Source organism: Mchenga conophoros, linkage group LG16 (assembly GCF_057382185.1).
Source record: "Mchenga conophoros isolate Kocher_MC1m ecotype Shallow Benthic linkage group LG16, M_conophoros_male_GT1.1, whole genome shotgun sequence".
NCBI classification, from domain to species: Eukaryota; Metazoa; Chordata; class Actinopteri; order Cichliformes; family Cichlidae; genus Mchenga; species Mchenga conophoros.
In genome coordinates, this window is record NC_140541.1 from 13,770,923 (window position 1) to 13,790,600 (window position 19,678).

Sequence of the window (19,678 nt, forward strand, 5' to 3'; positions counted from 1 at the left end):
CTTAATAGAGGCTGTACTACAGGTTATTATTTGTCACCCTAAAACATTTCGGGTTGATCATGTTAGCTACATGTTTTGCTGACACTTGTCTGATAGAACTAGCACTGTTATAAAATTATTTTTACTTCACTAAAAGAGAAATAAAAATACAAACAGCTGTCCTCTTTCAATAATCACAAAACTGCTTTTAACAGCTTGAGAGCAGAGGGTGTGACGAACATCAAAAACAAACTCAAAGTTGCATTAGTCATGTTACAACATGGCCTCATTTAAAAATGTGTAATTTAGTTATTTTTTGCTAAAGTAGCTATAATCAATACTACTACTACTTGCGTGGCAGCAAACAGCTACAGGCCCAGAGTGAAACTCATCAGTAGTGGAAATATGTAGTGGAGAATTTTGCAGCTGAAGGGACAAATATTTCCCGTAGGAAGTGGTGGAGATCAAAATCAGAGCAAAAAGATGGTGGATACACTTCTAATCAGATGTTTACCTGACAGTGTCTATTACAACCCAAAGTGGAATCTTTTTTCCAACAAAAAAGAAGTCATTTTGTTCTCCAAACCTTAATGAAACCAGTAAAAACAAAACAGATGATTAAAATGAAAGTCCGAAATAAGTCTTGAGCTGAAGTTGGCTGGTGGATTGCATGCAATTTGTACAGGCTCGTTCTGTGGGCTTTTGTTGCCTTTCATTGCCGTTTAAGAGTAGAAATATTCTACCCATTTTTCCTGTTCAGCAATGTGACATGACCATCGTTTAAAATAATTGTTGAAGAAACCTGATTATTGGTTAATTGTATGGGAATGACAGGTGCTGACAGTTGTTACATTTTACTGGCTATAAATTAATGATACTGTTGCAAGTTTTCGCAACAAGCTTAAAAGGTCACATCAGTGTTCTGCCATTATGACTTGATTGCACATATTGTACATATAAGAATATTTTTTTAAAAATAAGTCAATGGGGAAGATTATTGAAAAAAAGGTTTTGTTTTGTTTTTTACCATGTGGCTTCTCTGCAACTGAAAGTTGCTAGTCTATGACCTTGCAGTGTCATTGTTTGCTCAGTCAGACTCACAGCTCACTCAGTTCTGTCTTAAAATGATAAGTTAAAGGCCTCAGCAGTCACCTATGTACAGAACATCATCTTTGAGTCTATAAGCTTTTAAAACTGTGTATCATGACTGAGCAAACAACACAGAATGCGATGCTGAGCCACTAATTCATTTAGCGCCAGTGATGACTCATTTTACTCTCACTGTTTGGGTCTAAAACTTCAAGTAGTGAAGACTTGTGTAAAATAATTAGAAGAATTTACACTAATTTTTCTTAAATGTTGCTTTCATGTGACTGAACAAATATGTATTTCGATCAAGAAACAGATGTTTCAAAATGTGTGGGATCACCTCTTCAGGTCACTGTGTAAATGAAAGAAATAGGCACTTATTCACCTCTTAATAGTGAATTACTCTCTGATGACAGACAGCTCCTCATCAGTAGGTTTCACTACTGTTTTCTCAGACCTTGACTGACCCAGCAGCCATCCTCTTTCAACATGACTTACACCGCAACATGGCCATGTACTGTGGTGTACACATGCACTTGTGCTTCTATGCTTTCCTGCTGCTTGAGCAGCATTTCAGGGCTCTGCTAAATGATCCTCTTCTCTTCACCCTCTATCCTCACACTCCCTGCTAGGGACTCAGCCTCTTCTCATGTGTTTCTGCTCCTCTCATTTTCTCTGTTGATCCTCTCCTCCCAATTGGCTCGGCTCTGCCCTTTCAGCTCGCTCGTCGTGTTCATGTAGACGAGGCTGGGGCAGAGAGTCCTTAATGTTTATCAGCATCCAAGTTGATGCTGTCAAGGAATAAATAACCATCACATTCGGTGATTGCTTGATGAGATGTAATTAGGCGTGCCGATTTGAGATTAATCACGAGGAGTCGGTCGCTTCGTTCTAAAGCATCGCTCTCAAGGAGGCATCCTGGGATTACAAGGGAGTGACTTGAAGATGTGCAACATATACCCATAAATGGGTGTTTTTTTTAATGAAAAATACAAATATAATAGCCTCAGAATTAGAACTGAAGACAGACCACACACATTTAGTTCAAACTTACACCCTGGTTCAAAACAGCTGATGTTTGGGGAAATGCTTTTACTTGATTTTTCTCTTGCCTTGCAACTCCTTCACAAAGGTCACTGTATTAGGCTTGCTGCATATTTTACTGTAAAGACATTTTTAAAATGAACAGTAACCTGACCTGGAACATGATGTCTGACTCTGTTGCCTAATACCGCCCGGTCAGACTACACTATTGATCCTATATTTTGCTGAACTGTTTTGTAGCCAGCTGTTTCTTAAGGAACAATGAGTCTGAGGCATTTTGGTTTTTAATCCATCTCCACCCAAACACACGTCACAAACCTCCTGAACTGCAAAATGATAGTCTTTTATCACAAAACCTAAATGAGAGTTTTGTTTACAATAAAAACCCAAAACAAAACAAAAACCCCCAGAAAAGTTGGAAAATATCATTAGCCAGAGAGACAGAAATTTTTCAAGAAACAAAACGGGAGATATAAATATTTAAGTGTAGTTAAAGGTTAAATAGAAACGAGAGAGAAGAGAGTGCTCACAGAAACAGAAAAATGGAAGCAACAGCAGCAGACAGACATGAGAGAAGCGGGAGCATGAGGAGTAGTCACAAGAAAGTCTGTCCTACCTCTGGCCATTGCTGCTCTCACTACAGTCCAAGTAACATCCTTGTTTAGTCGTTTAGTAGAGACCAAGCTAGTCCAGTCCAAAAGACTGCCAGTCAGTCAGCAGGCTCAAGGATGTGGAGTCGTGGCTAGACTGGACTGGTGTCTGGTTCCCAATGAGGCAGGCAAAGAGAGGCAGGCAGCAGCCGCCGAGTCGTCTTCTCTGCTCACACAAACACTCGGCTACATGCAGCACGACAGCAGAGGCACTGACTGGAGCCTCAGCAGGCACAGAAGCAACATCCCTCCCATCCAGCCTGAATTAATTAAGCCTTTTTTTCTCTCTCTCTCTCTCGCTCGCTGCTGTTTTTTCTCTCTCCCTCTCTCTCTCCCTCTCTTCCCGAATGTGTGTGTGTGTGTGTGTTTCTGCTTCCCCATGTTCAGCTTCCTCTCTTGCTCTCTTCTCTTCCTTTTCTGTCTCACTGATCAACAGCTGCGCTTGCTTCTTCTCTTCCCCTTTGATTCAACTGTCCTCACTACGGTCATATCTGTTTTATTCTTTTTGAATTTTCAAAAACAATAAATCTTTTTTTTATTTAAAACAATATTTCCTACAAAAGGCAGAATGCCCAATCACATTTATGTTTCAGAGAATGGAAATAGACTCAAGAGTGTCACATCTATTCAAATTGTCATACGTCTTCATTGGTGGCAGGTTCTATTATAATAATAAATAGTTCCAGTTAAATTGTTTGTGTTTAATCTGATGTAAGGCTTCCAGAATGGAAACAGTTAAATTATGAACCTCTATTGGCTTTGGTTAACTCTGGGAGATCTTAGGGCACCTACAGTTGGTTTATTCTAGTCCAAATTGGTTGATAAGTTTGTATAGTCCTAGCTTTTCCCGTGGTTTGGTTTCTTTAGAAACAGAGAAAACCCCAAGCAAATCAAATTTGTCAAGCCATCCCAATAAGAACATTCAACATTGCAACAGTTTGTAATGGATAACAGTTTGTATCCATTGCACATCTTCAGTACTCTGTGCTTCTATGCTACTCATCCCAGAATGCAAGTACACGACTATGTGGAAGCATTTAGCTCAAACATTCAATGTACACCTGATAGTTGTGTCTGATCACATTCTCACCATAAATAACTCATGGCCACCTCTGCCAGTGGAGTATTGACAATCAGGGACAAATTAAATTATCATTCTGATTTGCACTGAAAACTGTTTTGTTTTCTTAGATTTTTTTTTTTAAATAAATAACTCCTTGGCCTTTTACCAAAACATAACAACAGGGATTTAACAACAAGGTTTGGAGCCAGCGCTGGGGTCATCACTGATGATGACTTACAGTGGGGCAAAAAAGTATTTAGTCAGCCACCGATTGTGCAAGTTCCCCCACTTAAAATGATGACAGAGGTCAGTAATTTGCACCAGAGGTACACTTCAACTGTGAGAGACAGAATGTGAAAAAAAAATCCATGAATCCACATGGTAGGATTTGTAAAGAATTTATTCGTAAATTAGGGTGGAAAATAAGTATTTGGTCACCTCAAACAAGGAAAATCTCTGGCTCTCACAGACCTGTAACATCTTCTGTAAGAAGCTTTTCTGTCCCCCACTCGTTACCTGTATGAATGGCACCTGTTTGAACTCATCATCTGTATAAAAGACACCTGTCCACAGCCTCAAACAGTCAGACTCCAAACTCCGCCATGGCCAAGACCAAAGAGCTTTCGAAGGACACCAGGAAAAGTATTGTAGACCTGCACCAGACTGGGAAGAGTGAATCTACAATAGGCAAGCAGCTTGGTGTGAAAAAATCAACTGTGGGAGCAATCATCAGAAAATGGAAGACATACACTGATAATCTCCCTCGATCTGGGGCTCCACGCAAGATCTCATCCCGTGGGGTCAAAATGATCATGAGAACGGTGAGCAAAGATCCCAGAACCACACGGGGGGACCTGGTGAATGACCTGCAGAGAGCTGGGACCAAAGTAACAAAGGTCACCATCAGTAACACACTACAACGGCAGGGAATCAAATCCCGCAGTGCCAGACGTGTTCCGCTGCTGAAGCCAGTGCATGTCCAGGCCCGTCTGAAGTTTGCCAGAGAGCACATGGATGATACAGCAGAGGATTGGGAGAATGTCATGTGGTCAGATGAAACCAAAGTAGAACTTTTTGGTATAAACTCAACTCGTCGTGTTTGGAGGAAGACGAATACTGAGTTGCATCCCAAGAACACCATACCTACTGTGAAGCATGGGGGTGGAAACATCATGCTATGGGGCTGTTTTTCTGCCAAGGGGACAGGACGACTGATCCGTGTTAAGGACAGAATGAATGGGGCCATGTATCGTGAGATTTTGAGCCAAAACCTCCTTCCATCAGTGAGAACTTTGAAGATGAAACGAGGCTGGGTCTTCCAACATGACAATGATCCAAAACACACCGCCCGGGCAACAAAGGAGTGGCTCCGTAAGAAGCATTTGAAAGTCCTGGAGTGGCCTAGCCAGTCTCCAGACCTCAACCCCATAGAAAATCTGTGGCGGGAGTTGAAAGTCCGTGTTGCTCGGCGACAGCCCCAAAACATCACTGCTCTCGAGAAGATCTGCATGGAGGAATGGGCCAAAATACCAGCTACTGTGTGTGCAAACCTGGTAAAGACCTATAGTAAACGTTTGACCTCTGTTATTGCCAACAAAGGTTATGTTACAAAGTATTGAGTTGTATTTTTGTTATTGACCAAATACTTATTTTCCACCCTGATTTACGAATAAATTCTTTACAAATCCTACCATGTGAATTTATGGATTTTTTTTTCACATTCTGTCTCTCACAGTTGAAGTGTACCTCTGGTGCAAATTACTGACCTCTGTCATCATTTTAGGTGGGGGAACTTGCACAATCGGTGGCTGACTAAATACTTTTTTGCCCCACTGTATGTCTCAGAGATTTTTATATGATTCAGAATATAATGAGATAAACTAGGAAACAGTTTCAAAGGAATAACACAAAAATGTCGATTAAAATTAACCTCGAAAAGCAACATTTACTTTAAATGGGAAATGCTAGGGAAACCTAGTTCCCCGAAAACTGCCTCTTGTTTATATTTTCTTCTACAGTTCTCACCATGACCATTATGTGATCTTCCTGTGTATCATACACCCACACATGTACTCAGTGAACATCCTGCACAGGTTGTCATATAAATCTAAAGGTGTCACAGTAAATGTGTCAGGCTGTTGTTCCACTGCTTGGTATTTGGAGGAATAACGGCAGCTGTGTCTATCCATTTATTCCCCCTTATATCCCGTCGCTTAACTGATTGTATTTTACACACACACACACACACACACACACACACACACACACACACACACACACACACACACACACACACACAATTTGGTGTGTTGCCTCATCTCACACAATGCTGCATGGTTTCCTGCCGTTGTAGATGTGAGCTAAAAGAGGCTGGTCCCCAGAGAAAGAAGAGGAGCATTCACTATTTTTTCCTCTTTGTGTCTCCTCTCCCTCTAGTCCTTCTCATATTTCCATCTTCCTGTTGCCTGGAAGTTACACCAAGTTATTTGATAACTGTCGGTTGTTTTTAACTTCATATGATAAAAGAGCTGGACTTTAAAAAAGCCAGTAGGGAGACTGTAGAAAAAAGATGCAGAAACCATAGATGGGGGCAATCCTGTTGATGGGAACTCTGTGAAAAGGCCAGCAAAATAATCTACAGGCCACAACATAATCTTAAAAGGGAAACTGGCTCTCCAGCTGCCTTAGTGTTTTAAGTAGCTCAGAGGAATGTGATTGTGTTAGGGCAGAAAAACAAAACTTGCTCTGAGTTTCTACCACTTCCCAAAGAATGTCTGACATCCACTGATAATGTCATGGTCCTGGGCCATGTTGGCCCAGTATTCTTAGTTTTCTTGTATGTTTGTATTTTGTTCCCTATTTAGGCCATGTTTCCTGAGTTGCCCTGTTGTGTTGTTCCCTAAGTGTTTTCCCTTCGTGGCTTTTACCCCCTGTGTGCCCCTCTGTGTATCTGTGAGCCCTCGTCTCTCCTTATGTTTTATTCCATGTTTCCCCAGCCCGTTATGTCTGTGTTTTCCCCGTGCTCTCTCTCCTCCTGTCTGAACCTCTGTACTTCCTGTTTGACTCTGCCCGTCTCCCGTCAGTGTTATGTTCACCCCGCCCTGTCTCGTTATGGTTATCTGTGTCAGCTGTGTTCCCCGTGTGTTCCCACTTTCCTCGTTAACCCTCTGTGTATTTCTGTCTGCGTCTCCCTCTGTTCAGCGTCGCGTTCTCCCTCATGCTGTGTGTGGTTCTCCCCGTGTCTTCTGGTATATGTTACAATTAGCTTTTCCCAGTGTAGTTTAGTTTTGTATTGCTTTGGTATCACTGCTTTCGTTTGTCACCTGTCAGCAATAAAGCTGCATTTTGAGTTTATCCCCTGAGTCCGTGAGTTTGCATTTTGGGTCCTCATCCTGCCTGCCACACAGCGACCATGACAGAAGAACGCGACCACGAACTGGAGCCAGCAGCTCACAACCCCTCCGCGGACCTCCAGGAAGACTTGGTCTACACGGTGGAATACCACTGTGAGGAATGGGCGACGCTGCCTAGAGGCGAATACCGGGAGACCGTAGCCGTCCGTCTTCAGCGGATGGTGTCCGGGCTCCCGTGGCTATTCGGCGCGCTGCGCCCCCACATCCGGGACTTTCTTGTGTCCGCCGTGGGCATCCGCCCGGGGCAGCTGTCCCAGAAAGAACCGGAAATGGTCAGGATTGGGACCATGGGGCTCACCACCGTTACGCCGCCTGTTCGCTTCTCATCGGCTTCTACATCTTCGCCACCGCCTGTCTACACTACGTGGCGCACGGAGATGCCAGAGGCCAGCGACTTCGGTGAAGAGGAGCGGCAGCAGGTGTTACGGGCATATCGGGAGGACGAGCTCCGTTGGAAGCCCTGGCTTATCACCGAGGAGGAGCTCTCGTCAGCGGTCCCACCACAGATCGACCACCCACCCTCGCCGCCGCGATCGGGCTACTCGTCTCCTGCTTCCTGCCTGGCACGGATGTGGTCTGAGGGCGAGGAGCCGGTCGCCACGGAAGGCCAGGCTGAGCCCACGGCCGCCCCTAAGAGGAAACGGCGTTCCCGTCGCTGTCGCGCACCGCCACGGCCCGTTCTGCCCTCCACTGAGCAACACGAGGTGGCTGTGGGGGGCGCGGATTCCGACCTCAAGGAGCGGCAGCGCGCCGCATGCGCGCAACTGGAGGAAGAGCTACGGGAGGAGCCATGGCTCGCTCCTCACTACGGTGAGATTTTCCGCGGGACACGCCTAGCCCTTGGGGGCCCCCGGAGTTGCCTGGAGCTCCCGCCTGCCGCCCCGCCAACACTCGCCTCCTCAGCCTCTGTGACGCCACAGGAGGCTCCACCTTCCACGTTAACGGGGCCCACGGCCAAAAGGAAACGGCGTTCGCGGCGCCATCGCATCGCCCGACGCTCGGAGGTGAGTGAAACTGTCCAGTCACTCCAAGTTACCTCTGAGCAGAAGGCATGTGAGGTGGCTACAGACTTAGCCGGTGATATGGCTAGCAATGAGCTGTTCACCAAGCCGCAGGCTAGAGACAGTTCTTCTCAGTCATTCACGACTAATTCACTCACTCCTGCAGGGACCTTAGAATCCACACATAGACTGAGAAAGACTTCCACTGCTTCTCATGTTGATAGTGGGAGGGAGGTGTTTCCTTTTGTGTCCCTTTCCGTGTCTGCAGTTCCAACCAAGTCTGAGTTGCCGGTGGCTAATGTCTTCCCTCCTGACCCGGCCCTGCTCCTCCACCAGTCTCTGAATGAAGGTAACGGAAGCATAACTAGTGCTCCGGTTTGCCCAGCTACACTTGTTTCTCACAAACGGAAAACTGTGAACACTGATCATGAACCCATGTTAAGTCATCATGAGGCAAACATAACTGCAGATCATGGTGACCTGGACTCTGTAATGTCACAACATGACTTCTGTCTTCCTGAAGGTAATAAACAGGGTGATTTTGAACTGTTTTGCTCCAGCACCATTACCTCCACTCAGGAGATGGAGGCTGAGATCAGGGTTAATGTGACACCATTTTCTCCTGCCTCTGTGAACTCATCACTAGATAGGATTTTGGCCTCGAACAATGGTGTAACCACTCACTCTCAGCCTGAAGTGTCACCCGCTTCAGTTAATGGTTTACGTACCGTTTTACCTGTATCTGTCTCTCCACTCAATATAGTCATCACTCTGAAGCCACAGATCACTGCGGGTGCGGGTTCCAACAAACACATCCATCCAACACACCACAGTCATGCTACCACGGTGCCATTGGTTAGGTCCATACCTGTGTGTTTACTGTTTTTCCAGGAGTTAGCTCCTGATGATCTAAGCCTTGTTTTTGTGGATCGAGTGGCAATTCTTGTTTTCCGTATGGTTGAACCAGCTCCTCTGAGTCGCACACTACCACCGGTTGAGTCCAACCAGCTTATGTTGACCTCTCCTAGGACTACACAGACTGGGCTAGTAACCTCTGAGCCACTTTGGACTGATGCAGACTTTGGGAACCTAGTGATTGCTGGCTCAGAACTGGTGGTCCCTACCACTGTCCACTTCATGGTTTCTTGTGTTAAGATGTTAAGCCCTATAGACTGTTTTTTACCTGCTCTCTCTCTCTCTGGGTTTGTGCCTCAGCAGCCTGTGTTTCCACAGCTCCTAGTCCAGCCAGGGGCCTTCATAACAGTTTATCCTGCCTCTGCTGTTGGACTCCCAGGTGTGCCTATCCGGCACCCTGTGGCGACGCCACCGCTTCGCGTCATGTCAGCTGGAGGGTCCGAGGGGCCCGTTCAGCCTCCTGTCTCCGCTGGAGGGTCCGAGGGGCCCGTTCAGCCTCCTGTCTCCGCTGGAGGGTCCGAGGGGCCCGTTCAGCCTCCTGTCTCCGCTGGAGGGCCCGAGGAGCCCATCCAGCCTCACGCCTCGTCAGCTGGAGGGCCCGAGGAGCCCGTCCAGCAACCTTCCTCGTCAGCTGGGGGTTCAGGAGAACCGCACCAGCCTCATGCCACGTCTGCTGGGGGACCCGAGCCGCCCGTCCAGCACCATGCCACATCAGCTGGAGGGCCCGAGGAGCCCATCCAGCCACCTTCCGCCTCTGCCTCGCCTGGTCCGGCTTCATCCGAGTCTTCATCCTCGTCTGGTCCAGCCTCCGCCTCTGCCACGCCTGGTCCGGCTTCATCCAAGTCTTCATCCTCGTCTGGTCCAGCCTCCGCCTCTGCCTCGCCTGGTCCGGCTTCATCCAAGTCTTCATCCTCGTCTGGTCCAGCCTCCGTCTCTGCCACGCCTGGTCGAGCTCCAGCCTGTGCGTCATCGCCTGGTCCGGCCCCGTCATCGCCTTCAACGTCGCCCGGTCCGGCGTCGGCCTCTGCTTCTGCTCCGCCTAGTCCGGCTTCGGCCTCTGCTTCGCCCAGTCCGGCCTCAGCCTCAGCTCCTGCTTCGCCGTCGCCTGGTCCAGCCTCAGCCTCTGCAGCGACGCCTGGTCCGGCCCCCGCATCGCCACCGTCTGGTCCTGCCTCGTCTGGTCCTGCCTCGTCTGGTCCTGCCTCGACTGGTCCTGTGCCCACCGGGCCTCGGCCAGTACGCCTGACACTGGAGAGCCGCCGCTGCCTTCCGCGCGGCCGGCCCCCTGAACTGCTCAGTCGTCTCCTCCGCCGCCGCCGCTGCCTTCCGCGCGGCCGGCCTCCTGAACTGCTCAGTCGTCTCCTTCGCCGCCGCCGCTGCCTTCCGCGCGGCCGGCCTCCTGAACTGCTCAGTCGTCCCCTTCGCCGCCGCCGTTGCCTTCCGCGCGGCCGGCCTCCGGACCAGCTCTGTCACCTGTGCCACCCGCCCGGTCGGCCCCCCGACCGTGTGACCCGTGAACTTTTGTGCCGGTGGGCTCTGGGTCGGCCCCCTGAACTTTATTTGAACTATGGTCTTGTGCTCCTGTGTTTTCTGTTGCTCGTTTTTGTTTTCTGTTCCGAGCCCTCCGTCCTGGGCCCCCGCCACCCGCCCTGGGTCGTTTTCTGTTTGGTTTTTGTTTTCCTGTGTTTGGGCTGTCTGGAGCCAGCCCTTATGGGGGGGGGGGGGGGGGGTGATGTCATGGTCCTGGGCCATGTTGGCCCAGTATTCTTAGTTTTCTTGTATGTTTGTATTTTGTTCCCTATTTAGGCCATGTTTCCTGAGTTGCCCTGTTGTGTTGTTCCCTAAGTGTTTTCCCTTCGTGGCTTTTACCCCCTGTGTGCCCCTCTGTGTATCTGTGAGCCCTCGTCTCTCCTTATGTTTTATTCCATGTTTCCCCAGCCCGTTATGTCTGTGTTTTCCCCGTGCTCTCTCTCCTCCTGTCTGAACCTCTGTACTTCCTGTTTGACTCTGCCCGTCTCCCGTCAGTGTTATGTTCACCCCGCCCTGTCTCGTTATGGTTATCTGTGTCAGCTGTGTTCCCCGTGTGTTCCCACTTTCCTCGTTAACCCTCTGTGTATTTCTGTCTGCGTCTCCCTCTGTTCGGCGTCGCGTTCTCCCTCATGCTGTGTGTGGTTCTCCCCGTGTCTTCTGGTATATGTTACAATTAGCTTTTCCCAGTGTAGTTTAGTTTTGTATTGCTTTGGTATCACTGCTTTCGTTTGTCACCTGTCAGCAATAAAGCTGCATTTTGAGTTTATCCCCTGAGTCCGTGAGTTTGCATTTTGGGTCCTCATCCTGCCTGCCACACAGCGACCATGACAGATAACTTTCAAGAGCTCGATGCTGGATGTTAGGGAGGGATGAAGGGCCCGTTGAATGTCAGCCATGATGATGTAACTGTGCAGCCAAAGGTCACGTGGCATGGGCAAAGTCATATTCATCTAATTGCAAGCTGAATATCAGCCACTACCAATAAGCAAAGATGGGTCTTAAACTCCAGCATCAAAAACAAATGGCTTTCAGCTTAATCTGAGGAGCAGGGAAATAAAAAATAGCACACTGTGAGATTGTGTTTGTCTTTCTAATTATTCATTGAGATCTCTATTACAATGCGGTCTGGAATAGCTCTTAAAAAGATCTTGTGAATGATTTTTAAGTGTCTCCTGCACATTAGGTTTACCGCATACAGCGAATGTTCATGTTCATGTGCATGGATATTTTTCACCGGCAACCTTACCCAAGTACCAAGCATAAGTGCAGTTGCTTTGTGGGCTGCTGTTCTGAAATCTCAGGCAGTTTGGTCTTGATCATCTTGGAGGTATCGATGAATGCTAGTGCTCTCTGTCATTGTTAGCAAGGAGCATGTGTAATTCGGTGTCTTGTTAAATAAAGTGCTAATTTTGCTTAGCGAGATACGTACAAACCTTAACTATGCATTCAGTGAAAGAATGCAGTATTTCTGCACTGGCTTCATTTTCAAACCCAACAGCAGAGAAGCCCAGACCTTTCTCTCCCCAGCCACCTCCTCCTGCTTGGCCTGGGAACACCAAGGCGTTCCCAGGCCAGCCGAGAGATATAATCTCTTCAGCGTGTCCTGGGTCTGCCCAGGGGTCTCCTCCTGGTGGGACATGCCCAGAACACCTCACCCAGGAGGCGCCCAGGAGACATCCTTATCAGATTCCTGAACCACTGCAACTGGCTCCCTTTTATATTTATGTTTTTTATATTTTTTTAATTTATATTTTTTATTCTATTGTATATAGTATTTTATTTATTTTATTCTATTGTGTACAATATCTAATTATTTGTCTTATCCTATTCCAGTGTTTTTCAAATTTTTTGCTATGTAACTTTGCACTGTCCACTTTCTGCTGTAACAAAACAAATTCATCGATATTACATCCTTTTGCTAAATTAAGCTAAATAAAAGGGAATGGACAAAATGATAAATACCTAAATTTCAGGTAGGTGATGGAGACCTGTGGCAGATTTCACAGAGCTGATAAATCCAACTGTACAACTTTCTGAAACAATACCAGCTTACAGTAAGAAAGTTTGCATTCTTTGTAAAATGCTGGGTCACATATGTTTTGTCTGAAATAATGTGTCATCATATGGGGAATATTACATTTGGGCTTTTCTGCACCTTCATACTGCTCAATAAAGTATTTTAAACTTTGTTATAATACGGCAGCTTTCACAAGTTAGCATTAGGCCTGCCTTATTTTGAGCCTTAGCAAGCAGCAGTTTTTAGAAGAGAACGACTGTAAACCATCTGCTAATCATCAGACAAAAAGATCTATTGAAAAGAACTCGTGAAAAAAGTAAAAGCACAAATGTTAGCAAGTTAAGGACTTCCTTTTTAATAAGTTTGCATGACTCTTTTAGAAAGATTGGAATTGTGGTTTAAAGGAGAAAGAAATCCAGAAGAAGCCCAGGTTGAAGGTTTTCCTGTGTGGGTGCCTGATGCCAAAAAGCTGAGTCAAAGTGCTGTCAAAGCCGTAACATCCTCCATGAACTTGGTATGGAAAAGATGTGGGCGTGTCCTCATCTCCCAGATGAGGACACGCCCACATTATTTGTTAAGTTGTTATTAACAAACAAACCTAGACACATAAAAATCTACGGAGCCCCACAAGGGACACTGGAGAATTTTTTTTTGGCGAGATCTCGCAAAAGTTCATCTTTATCTTTTCTTTTTCTCCAATGTCCCTTGCGGAGCACCGTAAAAATAAATTGAAAATGTAAACATCAGCAAAAATATCAGCATGTATTTAATAACTTTATGACCTCTGTAAAAATGATTACTACAAAACTTACTGCACAGATCTCCATATTCAGCATCTTTATAGGCACAGACACTGCAGAGCATACAGAGAAAATTAGTAAAATGAATGAACCGCATCTTTATTTTTCATTACATATACTGGAGTAATAGCTCAATTTGGTTATATGTATCTTTACAACACATTTGACTAGGTGTAGCTCCTGCAGGTGAAGTGAATAGTTAAATGATACTCATTGCAATATGGTGGACATTCAGCGCTAAGATTCAAGATCTTAGCGCTGGTTGTGCCTGGTTCTGCCAGAGGTTTCTTCCTGTTAAAAGGGAGTTTTTCCTTCCCACTGTCACCAAAGTGCTTGCTCATAGGGGGTCAGATGACTGTTGGGTTTTTCTCTGTATCTATGAAGCGCCTTGAGGCGACTTTTGTTGTGATTTGGCGCTATATAAATAAAATTGAATTGAATTGAATTGAAGATCTTGTGTTAGAGGCTGGGATTTGGTGAACTTGGTCCTTGAAGATCATTTATGTCCATTTGAGAAGGAATGTGACCACACACCTGGAGCGGGACTCACAAGTTTGATTCCCACCTGGGGGCGATATCCAGTAAGGTTCCTGGCTAGACTCCCCATGCTAAAATCCAAGCCCTGAGATGGCGTGGCCACGTCTGCAGCCTGTCCGCTCAAATACAAGCATTTCACTGCATGTTGTACTCTGTATGATTGTGTATGTGACGAACAGTGTTGGTCAAGTTACTTGAAAAAAGTAATCAGTAACTAATTACTGATTACTTCCCCAAAAAAGTAATCCCGTTACTTTACTGATTACTTATTTTCAAAAGTAATTAATTACTTAGTTACTTAGTTACTGTTTAAAAACACGATTTACAACCTGAAGAGGTGATAAAGCGATAGATCTTTCAGCCCAATTCTACTTTTTCTGCATAATCCATCATACAAAATGTAATCAAATGGAGAGGTCTCTTTTTTTAACTTGTTTTATCAGTTTTAATCTTTTAACTTTATGCATCAAGCAAAAATTTAATTATATGCAACATTCTCTGACTTGAATAAATTAGTTTAACATTTAAACCTATTTTCTGCACATTCCAGCACATAAAATAAAATATTTTTTGTGTTTACACTCACTCTTTCAAATAGATGCAAGTAAAACACAGCAGAAAATAAATAAAGTCAAAGACTCAGCGGTCCTGTTGCTCTATTTTCACCTGTAAAGCAGGACTACGGTAGGCGGAGGTTTACCCTGGTGCAGGTGTGCCGCGGTCAGTTGAAGAATCCGCGAGTTTCTCTGTGAATTTCCCATCACGTCATAGCGCACTCGGTGCTTGCTTGGAAGTTTAGGGGTTTTTTTCGCTGTAAAAAGTTTTCTTCCCACGCACGATGGACGCTAATGTTTTTGTCACTTTTTAAGGAATCAAACTCAAAGTAAGGTCAGTACTTCCACACTTTAAACGCTGCACGCTCATACTCTCTCCCACAATCGATATGTGATCCACTGTTGATCTGCACACAGCTGTTGTCACTAATGGCGCACTTGCTTACGTCACTGTCATGAGACATTCTCGCAAAAAATCACGGCTTTAGTAACGCAGGAACGCAGCGTTCCTACGGGAAAGTAACGGTAATCTAATTACCGTTTTTGCAATAGTAATCCCTTACTTTACTCGTTACCTGAAAAAAGTAATCAGATTACAGTAACGCGTTACTGCCCATCTCTGGTGACGAATGAATTTAGGTGGTCAGGCTGGGTCCACAGGCGCACACTGTGAGGTTCAGCACTTCATTTCCCTGCAGTGTCCCTTCATATTCTTCACATATCTGGACAGAACCTGAAAAGCGAGTCTAAATGAGAGTCCCAGATTTTTAAGCCCCATTGGGAGTGTCCCTAAGAGGGTCGTGGATGTGACATGTGAGTGTGAGCCACTCAAGAGTGACCATTAAGGCGGCTGGGAAGGGATCTCAAAACTGGATTATAGATGGCACACAGTTGGCATCGTAAGCCATCGCCTCTGCTCAAATATGGTCGCTCACAGTGGACATAAGCGACCTTTTGTTGTTGTCTTGTTCTGTTGAGGTAGGTCTTCTATGTTGTGCCGTTTGTGAAGTGGCTGTTTGGTCTCTCCAATGTACAGGTCTGTGCATTGTACAGCATACACTACAACCCTCTTAGGGAAACTCCCAATAGGGTTTAAAAATCGCGGACTCTCCACAATTTTCTCTTAGACCTGAAGAAGCTTCTCATTTGAGAGGTGAAACATCTTCAAGAAACTTAAAGACGTCCAGACGCTTTTCTTTCCAAGCTTCTTAGACTACGATGACCTGGATGACTGACAACCTTCACAGACACTTGGTATATTTTATTTGATGGCTAACTTTCGATTTTAGCAAGCACTGTTTGCCTTGATTGCCACTGGATAATATATAACTGAAATCACACATTACAGTGTGACTGTTTCTGCTGCCACAAGTGGTCAAACAAAATCAATTGAGAAGCAATCTTTGGAGCTGGAATATGAAGCCAAAGTGGAAAAACTGCAGTCTTGCAGTGCACTGAATTGCTAGTTGAGGCTTGCTCGATAATTTTCTTTTGCTAGCCAAAATTAGTACTTTATTTAACAAAACACTGACTTTCAAATGCTCTCTGCTCCTTTTTTTAATGGATTAATAATTAATTTTGAAATGTTGATTTTAAAATATGGTATTTTAATAAATGGTAACTAATTTATAAAGCATTTTTTATTGCAAAATTCATTATTGAAGCGCATAATTCTTTAGTTTGATGTACGTGACTCTTCTGGTCCTCCATAGAAGCAGTCCCTAACCCCCAGGCCACGGACTGGTACCCGTCCGTGAGTCGTTTGGTACCGGGCCGCAAGACTTGAGGCTTAGGTGTGAAATCTATGGTTTTCAGGGTTTTTATCTTTTCTCGTGTTGTAATTGTGAGTCTTATTTTGAAAGAAATATTTACATGTTACCATAGTGACCAGAAAACATTAAGGGGCAGAGAGGAGGATGTTACTTTCAATGTTGTTGGCGCATTTCAGGAGGATGCTGCTAATAAAGTTACACAATCACACAGTGAATTTGCGTTTATAATTATATTTACAAAATACCACAGTTTTTGTCTTGGTCATATCGTTTATTTTGTTGTATTTATCCGCGACGCCTTAAAAGCTGGTCTGTGAAATTATTGTCTGACATTAAACCTGTCCATGGGAAAGTACCACCATCTTGCGGCTGCAGTTGACTTTGGAAACTAGCATGACTTTGAGCCACTGGAATATGGTTTGTGTCATTTACATGGGCATTTAGTGTCATGTTTCGCTGTGTGGCAGGCAGGAAATAGGACCCAGACGCAGGACTCATACACGGGGAGGAATGCAACTCAAAACGACAGCTTTATTGCTGGGAACATACTAATACCAAAACTAAACACAAGCAACTACAAACATGAAACTCAAACCAAACAACCGAAGACACTAGGGAGCTAAACTGGGCACAAGGAACTAGGAAGCATGGAGGAAAACACACAGTGTGAGGGGATGACGCAACAACGAATGGAGGTGAGCACAGACAATAAATACACAAGGAGAACAGGGCAAACAGGGAACAGCTGGGAGACACGGCTGAGGGCAATTACACACAAAACGGGGAGGACACAGAGACAGACTGGAGGGGGAGGCAGAGAGAACACGGAGGGGCACGAGAGAGAGCACAGACATGACGGGATGAGGGAGACACGGAACATAAGGAGTGGACACAAGGCACAAGAACTCACATAAACTTAGTCACACAGAGGGAGACACAGGGGTCAGCTATACAGAGGGAAATTACTAAACAATTAGGGAACTAAACCAGGATCACGAGAAACTAGACCCTCTAGAAGTAAACTAGAGACTAACAAAGAGAACTTAATACATAATTCATAATACAAAACAACAAGAACACAGGAACTCAAAACACTGGGTCAGAAAAACCCAGAACCCTGACATTTTGATGTCACAATGAGAAATACTGGACCCTGTTAGGTTAGGCTGAGAGGCCAGCAGCTTTTTCTGGTTGTATGCACAAATGTATTGTGGATAAACTTCTGGTCTTTGATGGGAGACTAACAGTAGACCAGACGAGCCACCCCTGACTGCTTTCACTGCCAGCGTACTAGTGCCAGTCCCAAGCTCCGATAGAGTGAGATCCAATCAAAAGCTGGATGTCGGTTAAAAGAGAATAAGAAATTCTGTTGGTACTGAGGAAGTAGCAGAGAGCGTTCCCAGGAGAGAATGCTGTTTGGACTTCAATAACAATGCAACTGAAGGAGTCAGAGATTATGTTAAGGTGTTGTGTGGGTATGGTGTTAAGAATGCGGAAGGACAATTGGAAAAAGAATGTAGTGGACACAAGGGTGGAGGAAAGTGCACACAGGTGGACTATGCAGAAAACACAATCTGAAAGCGACGGGAAACTGCAAGGTGCTGTCACTCGACTTGATCATTGATCATTTATGTAGCCAACACATAACTAGAACAAATTTTAAAACTACACAGTCAGGGAAAAGAAAAGAAATGTGTTGCCAGTGAACGTTTTACGAACAACATTTTGTCACTGATCACAAATTTCTACAGGATACGTTTCTGCTGCAAATTAGAAATACATAATATCTAGCAGACAGTTATCTATGTAGATATATATTTATCATGAAAGTCCTCAACTAATTTCTCCTATGTACACTGAGCCATTATTTATAGAAGAACCTAATGAATGTTTAGTGAAATAAGGGAAATGAAACTAAATCAAAACGAGAAACCTCCTCTACAGTTTCCCCATCAAACAGTTTGTTTTCCATTTATCAAAACTGAAGTGTGTGGGCTGGAACACATGTGGCTGCTAACCGTCCTGGTGATGAGATGAGAGGCTATCAGGCTAGTTTCATCACAGGGAGAGACAGCAGTGGCAACATCAAAAGTTTCATACAGTTCATGGTTTTTGAGGAGCGATGTCATACTCAAACTGAAGGTTTGAAGGTCACAAGTCAGACAGTTTCATGTGTACACCTGCTACAAAGCAGAAGAAAGATGAGGCGCTGGCTGCTACAAGCTACAGTTCTTTGCTTCACCCCAGGACTTCCTGGTGGTTAAAACTGAAAGGGCTCCACACTGGGCTCCACCACAGTCTCTTGTTTCACTTCCTCTAACTGCTTCCTTATCAATATCACAGATACCAGGACATCTTTAGCATCAGTATTTTTACAGTTCGAAATGTGGAAACGTATGTGGAAACGTATATTTGCACACAAACTCACCACCCACACAAGCATAGTTCCATGGATAATCAATATAACAGATGCAAAACAGGAAGTAGGTATAATAAATGGATCAGAGCCAGACGACTTTAAAAGGGCCAATAATAAAGCAACAACACCTTTCTTTTGTATTCGGCTGTTTCAGCTCTCTACCACATTGAGATATTTTTCATCCAGTAACACGACTGACTATTTTTCATGGAAAACAATAGCAGCAGTAGTCATTCACCTCCCTGTCTGCCCAGGCCACTCATTTGAGTTCCATTCGTCTGCATCAACACCTCCCCCACAGTGTATGAATCAAAGGACCCAGAAAGAAATTGGTCAGGGACGCTCTTCAGAGCCATTGGTAACATTTGCACACATTTTATAATACAGCATACTCAAGGCTGGTAAGTGGCTGACGACTCGTTTACTGAAAAGAGTGGGATGTGTTTTTTATCGTTTTTTGTGGCCTTGGCATCAAGCAGTCATTCCTTCATCAGCTGCCTTCTGAAAAGACATACAAAGAGAGGATAACAGAAAATGTGAGGTCATCTGAAGTATCCATATCTTCCGTATCCATACATCTTGGACACTCAGGTTATAAAAGGAACAGAGCTGTCAGCTGTCATCTGGTGAGTTTGTGAGTTGGATCAGATGGCAGGGAAGGATGCCGGACAGGCCTGGAAAAGCCAAACAAGTAGTGAACATCCGACAGAGACCCTGTCCATAGAGCGGTGGTTGTAAGGTCAATGGCACCTTTTGTGGTAGCAACCTGAGACCCTATTGGTGGACATAAGTGCTGAGGGAGGCTGTCAGTATAAAGAAATCTTTCCATGGTTGTTTGGCCCTGTAAGACTCCTGGAGCAGCAAACCGGTATTAGAGGGTGCAGCTTTAGCAGTT

General features: G+C 45.1%; 1 protein-coding gene across 4 annotated transcripts in view; it reads right to left on the reverse strand.

Moving 5' to 3' along the window:
- The window catches only part of dgkg (diacylglycerol kinase, gamma), a 169,346-nt gene extending 166,128 nt beyond the window's left edge, over positions 1 to 3,218 (reverse strand). For all 4 annotated transcript variants that reach the window (XM_085250158.1, XM_085250156.1, XM_085250157.1 and 1 more), the window contains exon 1: positions 2,729 to 3,218. The gene's annotated coding sequence lies outside the window, so the exon portion shown is untranslated. The remainder of the gene's footprint in view (positions 1 to 2,728) is intronic.
- Between the last annotated feature and the right edge of the window lie 16,460 nt (positions 3,219 to 19,678).